Here is a 9046-nt window from a genome sequence, read left to right as displayed (position 1 = left end):
AAAAACTACACAGTTAGACGGATGTACTGCACTCGTAACACATAATGTACCTACCTCTAATATTTATTCAGATGTCGTTGGTACCTCTAATATTTATACAAACAGATGTGAAAAATACCCATGTAGTTATCGCCAAACAATAACACAAGCATTGTTTTACAATCATGAGGTATGAGATTATTGCCATATTGTGGTTCCAATCGGAAAATAATTTTATTTTCAAAGCAGACAAATAGTGTTGAGTACTCATAACATTTATGATAGCGGTTTGATAAACGAAATTGAGTAATACAAATCAAATCATGGTAAGAATACGAAAACTATGTAGTATGAAAATACTAGCTTTTGCCCGCGGCTTCACCCGTGTGAAATTTAGTTTATCACAGATCGTCATAAATTATAGCCGCTTCCTGTGAATTATTTTAAATATGATTTTAGGTAATAAAAACACTACCTACTCGTAAAACAATGGGGTCAGATGTCACATTCAAAAAAAGTCCCTATAAATGGCAAGTTACACAGATTTATTTTAATGAGAGCTCAGTATTTAAATTACTATATTGTATCATCATCATCAACAGCCCTTTACAGTCCACTGCTGGACTATGAGCCTCCTCCACTATAGTGGAGGTACTATATTGTATAGCTCTGTTTTATTTCCAAATATCCACTGCTAATAAAATTACGCAAACAAAAAGCTTTCAGTTATCCTCTTATATGAATTCAATGAAATCACTGTAATTAAAACATTAAATACCGCATTTACCTGTCAGCATAATAATAACATAAACAATATCACCATTTCTGGCTCAATGGCCTTTGGTCCAAAATGGAAAAAGTCCAAAAAAAGTTAAAGCAGGTCACGTGACCACAATAAAATATTTTTACGAGCATTTAAAACATCCACGACTCCCATTATACAGGTTTTGGTTTTCATGACTCAATTACACCGAGAGTTTTAAACAATAAAATTTAATATATCATCTATAGGCGTCGGTTTTATTTTCTATCGTATAATTTAAGCGCGCAGCTTAATTTATGGTAGCAATAATGTCTCTGATTTACATAAATTGAGTCTTAATTATACGTTGGGGGTAATCTTGCCTTTTTGTTCAGTGTTTTGTTTTACGATTGGCCTTTGTTCGGATGTACCGGACAATGTTAGAGAGTTTCAATTGTTTATTGTTTTATTACCGTAACTCTAGCTATTCTTTATGACTATAATAATTATCTAGCTATTTTTAAATTATAAGTCTTAAATGGCTCTTGGAACAACGCTGTTGTGCATTGTAATTTACAAATGAGCAAAGTGTGTTGAGACCCGTGTTTCTCTATTTCAGTTGATCAAAGTGCAGTTTTAACGTTGTTTAATTATTTATTGACCACAATATAATTGTGGTATTCTGACTAATACTGGTTTATGAATAGCATTGGAATTTTTAAGTACGAGTAGTAAAATTATCAGTTTTCATTCTGATTCATTGCGCCTCTATATTAGTCGCCATAACACAAATAAATACAACATGATAAAACGATCGCAAAATGTACTTTTGTTGTTCTTTTTGAAGGAATTTGCTATTGGTTTTTATTTTAATTATAGCTCCTTCCACATACAGGGTGGCCAGGGAGTTAAAGTTCAAAGCTAAAATTTAGATTCCTTACATCAAGGTGTATCTAAATCACCCCCATGTATGTTCTACGATTTTGGTTAGTTCAGGAGATAGAGTTAATTTTGTGATTTATTCTTAACTATCACCTATGGTCGGTTTTTATTTTTTTCTTATTCTGGAAGCTTCTCTAGCGTAAGTGAGGAAAAACTAACTACAATTATTGCTCGCCAGAGTGAGAAAAAAATTGGTGATAATGAAGGATAAATCTCCTAAACTAAGCAAAATCGTAGAACATACCATATAGGGGTGATTTGGATACACCTTGATGTAAGGAATTCAAATTTTATCTTTGTACGTCAACTCCCTGGCCTCCCTGTATATTAGGTCCCTTTTTAATAAGACTCATCATCAAAATAAGTTCTGGAACATTACAGCCAAGCTGAGTAACATCGATGGCGCCGCCATTCCGCCACTTAATCGATGTAACTCGATATGCATCGGTCCAAATGAGCTAATATTGGTCGTAAATATGCTCGGATGCGATGGTAGCCTGTAATTGAAGACTCGAGATTTACTGAATAACTCTCGGATGAGTCTGAGTAAGTTAAGGAGTTAACGAAGTTCGAGAGCTATAATAGTTGACGCATACCTACTAGACCGCACAGAATGTAAAAAATGACTAACTTTATGATGTCACACTTAGAACATGCTTATTTTATTGAGCATAATCACAAATAAATGAAGTCTTACATATACCAGTAAAAGTCGATTCTGGGATTCAGGAGTTTTCCATGGCTATGGAAAAAAATATGAAAAGATGAACTTTTAAAAGCTAATTTCACGATTAAAATAAAAGAAATTTGTAAAAAATAACTGCGCTGTTATGCAGTTCTAATTGAATAAACCTACGAAAACGATTTATTGTAGTTTTTTTTAAATATTTTGTAATAAAAAAAATTGACAGCGAGACATAAAGCGTAACTCGATAAAATATTTCTCCCAATCCACCCAGTCACGTTTAACTATGATTCCTCCAACCCTTCTAACCTAAATTTTTCAAATAGGTACATACCCGGAAAGTATCCCAAACATCTTACCCCAACCAACATTGTTGGTGGTCCCTATCAGATGGAGCAGTTACTTGATTAATTACGACAATCCCGATTATACAGTGTCTGGTAAAATTCTTTGTTTTATCTACCAGATAGAAGATACCAACAAGATTGAAGGATGGATAAGGCTGAGCAAGGCAAGAGTCAGGAGCAGTGCGTCCTGCTCACTCATTTGGTAACATCTCAAGATTGAAAGAGATAGACGGAAGACGTTGGACATGTCAAAATTCAAAGGCTTGTAAATGTTGCCAGTCAAATCAATCTATGTTCTTATAGTTTGTCGTATTACATGGGAAATTATAGTAAAGCATTAGGGTAGCCACGATACCAAAACATATTTCTTATCGGCCATTCAAAAATATTTCTGTAAAATTCCATTGACATCCGAAAAGTTAAAATAAAATTAAAAACACAACAACAATAGCGTCATGTAAAGAGTGAAATAGGCTGCTAGCGAAAGTACTTACATTATAATTTATTTTGTTTGAGTATTTGACAAGCATTAAATAATTAGTATTGTAAAGAGATAAGTTCTGTCTAGGGTACATAATAGTTGTTGTATTTGTTAATAAATCGTCTATTATCACAGTATCTCTCCACAACCCTAACTCCAAGACTGTTCTGTTTTGATTCACGTCCCCGTTAAGATAGGGATAGTTGGGTTGAGTTACATTTATTGGCGCGCTTAAGAGCTGTTACGTTACTTTATGGGTATACGGCGGGTATTTACCTATTGTGTGACGGTTGTAGGTTTCCCGCAATATGGCCGAATGTGTGGGACACGCGTGACGTAGCCAGCTGTGATGTAAATCGATCCTGTACGTTAGAATTCGTGAATCTTGGAAGGGCAGAGAAATCTCCTGGACTTGCCTTGAATTCGAACAGATATTTTGAAATGACGCCCAGTATTTGATTCAAGAACAATTAATTTAAGTCTATGATCGGTCAAATGTAGAGATCCTATTTGGATTAAAATATGCGCGAGGTCCAAGTTTTGAACATATTTCAGTTTCGTCTTCGATTTTAAAGTTGTGAGCAATTTGGTTACTAGTTTGGTAAGGACATTGTAGGTTTTATAGACTAGCCTGGGCTGAAGGAGAGCATTTGATAAACAATCCTCTATTATTCCACTAACTGCGGAAAGAGGGCTCTCACGTGTGTATGCTTGGTGACTTCTGGTACTTAACATCGTGAATCATCAAGGGAGACCTAACATAATCTGCTACAATGGTCATCACCAGCATCATGATAGATTTTATGTAAGAAAAGTAAGACTTCTGTCTTCTTTTGGATAGCTTGACCAAACATGACAACAAGCAAGAATAGCTCATCGTCTTCGACCTAGGAAACCTATGGTGGAAAGAAATATGTGTAAGACTGCATTAATAAAAAAGAGTTTCTTAGATATGGCACCAAAACTGTTTAACAAGCTTCCTAAGGCCTTGCTCAAGTGTGATGACAAAATGTTTAAAAAGGAACTGATCTTACTACTATTAAATAAAATGTATTATCACTAGAAGTGCCGAAGATTACGACCCCCCTAAAAGCGCCGCTGGGTCAATTTTGTCCCAGCATATATTTTGTAACATTTTTTAGTTTCAGGCATGAACATTATGGTTAAAACTATTTGTAGTATCCTTAAAAAATGGTTTATCTATACAGTTAAATCAATATGTACTTATTTCTTTAAAAATATAAATGTATTCAATTTTAATTTTGAATTATTAAAAAACAGATATTTTTGGTTTCATATAAAAATAGTCACATATTACATGGTGTTATACTGTATTAAAATAATGAAATTACTAATTTAACTATTCATTATTCTTTTTGAAGAAATAATAAATATCTTACAAATAATAGTGCACATTTTGCACAAAGTTTTTTTGTACGGTTTTTTTTTGTCTCCCTGGTCTACTATGTGTTTAGGAACTTCTATAGGTATGGTTATTTTTCTGTTATCCGTACACACACAGTGAAGTTTTTTACCAGTTACAATGAAAAGTATGTACGTTTAATTTAAAAAAAAATATAAGTCACACATTTTAAAAATGTATCAAATCATACAATGTATGAACTGGCCCATGTCTTGAAGTCACCTTCCTACTAATATTATAAATGTAAAAGTTAATAAAGATTGATGAATTGATGGATGGATGAACCGATGAACGGATAGGAAGGATGAATGGGTGGATATAAGCCTTGAACTTGAAATAAGTGAGTGTGGATTCATGGTTAGATCGATTGTTGTTTTTTCACTCTTTTACGCAAAAAATACTAAGCCGATCTTAATAAAACTTTGCAGTTTTATTGTTAATATTTCAGAATAACATAATATAGTCTATAATTAACAAAATTATTCCGTTATTTGGTCAAATAACAACGATAAGTGTCAAGAAATTAGGTCTTTCTATGATAAACTTAATTTCTTACTAGGTGAAGTCACAGGCAAAAACTAGTACAATATATTTACATTTCTGCATTGTGACGAGTCACTGAAACGTTCCTAACCTCCCAATTCTCGTATTTCCTCGAAACGAGGACTCTTCATCGAATTATAGTTGCAAATACCAAGGTGGGACAAAAATGACCCAGTGGCGCTTCTAGGTAAAACCGATTTTAATTTTTTTTCTAAAAATGTTATATTATCAAAAACATTAAAAAATGATAAAATTCAATAAATCAGGAAAAGTCAAAAAGTTTCATGGACTTTCGTTGAAAAATAAAAAAGTTAGAGACGATCAAACTCGCGAGTGGGACAAAAATGGGACGGCGGCCTTTCTAGTGTTATACCATTGATGAATTTTGTAATGATTTTTTTTTTCTTTCGGTATTCTTTAGGTTAAGTTTTGACATAATTTGAAATTGTATACTTTATGATATTAGCTATTATTTTGTTGTATTTAATAATTAGAAAGATTGACTGACTGCATTGACATAGATAATTTTGTAATACCAATTGATTTAGATTATATTATTATTCAAATTTATTAAGAATTCGTATGCCTATACGGCAGATCATAGTGGAACCTACTAACCCCTAACAACTTTGTACCTATGATAATGACGAATAAATTTCATTTTCATTTTCAAGTTTAGATTAATACCTAAACTTATTATTTTTATGGTTGTAATCCACTATTGAAATAATATAAAAAACAGAGATATTAAAAGATTAAAACCCACACAGCAGTACCATCACCGAGACGTAAGACTAAAAGTTGGCTAAAATACGACTAAACTTTTACCAATTAGATTGCCATAATTCAAATACTTTCCCAATCAAGATTTTACCCAAAACCAATACTGTCTCCATCAAGATCTCTAATCTGGGTCTCATTAAGTAAAAAATGGGCCCATTCTTAAACAATCGTAACCGTTTGTGTCGATCCAGTGTCGCCCACTCCTTGTCCGAGCCATTTGTGATGGGGTCCAAGTGAAAATATTAAGGCGTGTTTAAATTAACTAACGTGTTGTTAAAACTTCATAATTTATTACACACAATTTTATTTGACACACCTATCTTCTAATTTTTTGATAGTGGTAAAGGATCATATAAAAAAATAATTTATTCGTTTAAATTGTGTTTTGGGAATTAGAATATTTAATTTAATAATGAAGGTCCTCTCGCAATAATAATATCTACAAAGTAGTGAGTAATTGTTCAATTACTTGGTATTAATATTTAGGAGCACAAATCTGATGCCGATGCCATGTCAGATGCCTGTAGTGGTTCGAAAAGAGCGACATGAAAATTGTAAGCCCAAAGTTACAATTCACATGAAAAAGTTATTGGCCTCCGCTGGGGCTAAGGGCTTACGCGGTTCATTATCGAAAATCAGTATAAGCAGCGCACGTAGGCCTGCGGGCGAGTTTTAGTGGAGGAAGGTCTCAGTAGATATTTTCAGTCAACCTAGTCTTTCTGTATCGAATCAAAATTAAAATAAAAACTGCATGCGAAGCTAGTTTTGCGTTAATATAATTCCGCTGTACCCTACACATTGGAGCCCCAGGTGGCCGAGTAAGGTAAGTCACGAGCGGCCACCGAGCCAAAAGCGACATTTGATAGTATCGTTCCCTTTACCCGTGACCCGGGACCTTTGAGCCCTGCTGGACCCTTTTGTCTTGAGCAAATGTATTCGGGTAGCTGCTGTGGCAGCGATTGTGAGATTAAGTTCTGTAATTAAGAACGATTCAAAACCTTTGCAGAGAATCATCATACGTGTATGTTGTAGTTGTAGAGGTGAGACTGAAAAATTTATACTTATACAGATACTTTTTCTTTGGTCAGCGTCAATGTAGTTGATCAATTAAAAATGGGGCAGCAAAGTTCTGGAGTGGAGGCCCCTTCGTGCCAGAAAATGCATCGTGGGACGTCCACCCACAAGGTGGAACGACGACCTCATAAAGGAAGCAGGAAGGCGCTGGATGCAGGCCGCTACCAATCGCGCGATATGGAAATCATTGGAGAAGGCCTATGTTCAGCAGTGGACGTCCTGTGACCGAAGAAATTATGAATTATGATGAGTTGTAGACAAAAAGTAATATGAATTTACTGGATGGGTAACGTGGCTTGGTTGTAGTGAGTTGAAAAATATTTCAGACTGCAAATAAAAACAAGTTTATTACTGCCGCTGGAAGCACAGATAGCAAAATCAGTAGAGAAACCTAGGTTTTCTATTTCTATTAGCGCGGACTTTATTTATAGATAGAGGTATTTCATCCTAGCTGTCAGGTACAAATAAATATATGAAGCCCACCGAAAACCACGCAAAAATTCTCAACAATTTAGGCGTGCTTCATGTAGCTACTATATTTTATACGTTGTATAGGTTTGGTTATACTAGGAGCCAAATTAGTTTCCTCACAAAAAGATGCCTTAGTAGTGAAAGGAAATAGTTGGCGGTCGTTCGTGCACTCCCTAGAGCGGTGCTGGGTCGATAATTTAGTCGATATATTAATCGCCAGCGTTTCGTAATAAATGGGACTATTCCCACCTCTCGTTCCCACTACTGCTACTCTTAATGGCTAGAATTCATAACTTTGCTAAAAGGAGTGAAGGTTTAGAAGTCCCGAGCTGTTGCGAATTTAATCTCAAGAATACATGAGCTTTAATATTGACTACTATGTATAAATAAAACACATTGTTTAGTAGGTAATACCTTATAGTTGCAACTAAACAATGAATGAAAGACAATTGCCTATACTTTCCTAAAGAGTAGGTTTTGAAGCATCATGTCCAACTAATTGTCCTTGTTAAGTTAAATTTTGAAACCGGTTTTTTGAGGCTACAAAAAACTACATGGCTGATCGATTTCAAATTTACGGATAATTATTGTGAACTTAAAAATAGTATTATATGTATAAAAACTATGAACCGATCTCCTTAAATACTTAGTTTTTTGTAAAAATAACTTAATAACGATATTGTATCGATATAAATCTATCGACCATCGACACCAAACTAGCTCTTCCCTGATGAATTGACGCCCTTCTCTTTGTCGCATTTATAACTAGGGTCAGCCCTTACCGATTGATTAGCTGGCATTTCAGACCCTTTCAGTAGTAGGGCGTCTTTAAGAAGCCGCATGGGGTGCCGTAGTGTTCAAAAGGTCGCGGTTCCTATTGGAACGAGTTTAGTTGTAGGTGAAACTGGATTGAAGCCACGTTTGATGGTGAATAGGGCTGTTTGGGGGAAGTTTGTCAGTGAAAACAAAATGGGGTTTAAAATTACATGTAGGTTTGTCACTCATGCACACAAAAACTACCTACTAAACGGATTTTGATGCAACTGTATTATTGTTACATCAGAATAACGATCTTTGACAAGCTAAATTATACGCGGGCGAAGCCGTGGGCAAAAGCTAGTAAGGTAATATAGGAGCATAATGTGCTGTTGTAACCTATTAAAGAAGGAGCGAAGAGAATTCGGTATTTTCTGTCAAATATTTTATCAATGTACCTAGTTTCGCAATGCGAGATATTGCCGAACATCGTTTCTCGAATACCTTAACGTGAAGCTTAAATTCTAGCTCTAAATATTTTCGCTGCATTCTGCCAAATGTCTAGACTGCTGGATGGGTAGGCGATGCTATATCAACAAACTATCATGAGATGGAACAGGGATAAATAAATTTTCAATATGTCATTTGTTATGGTGTTTCCGAATGACATAGGTAATAAAAGTGATCTGTGAGGTGAGGCACAAATAAACTCCAGAAAAAAAGTAATTGTACGGATGAAACTGAATAATCGCTACTTTACATGGAAAGGCTTCGCACGCGGACCGCGAGCCATTGCGATTTCGTAGGCGTTTCGTAGTGT

This window comes from Ostrinia furnacalis, unplaced genomic scaffold (genome assembly GCF_004193835.3).
Source record: "Ostrinia furnacalis isolate ACB-3 unplaced genomic scaffold, ASM419383v2 OfSCF7591, whole genome shotgun sequence".
NCBI lineage: Eukaryota > Metazoa > Arthropoda > Insecta > Lepidoptera > Crambidae > Ostrinia > Ostrinia furnacalis.
This window is presented reverse-complemented; position numbering follows the sequence as displayed.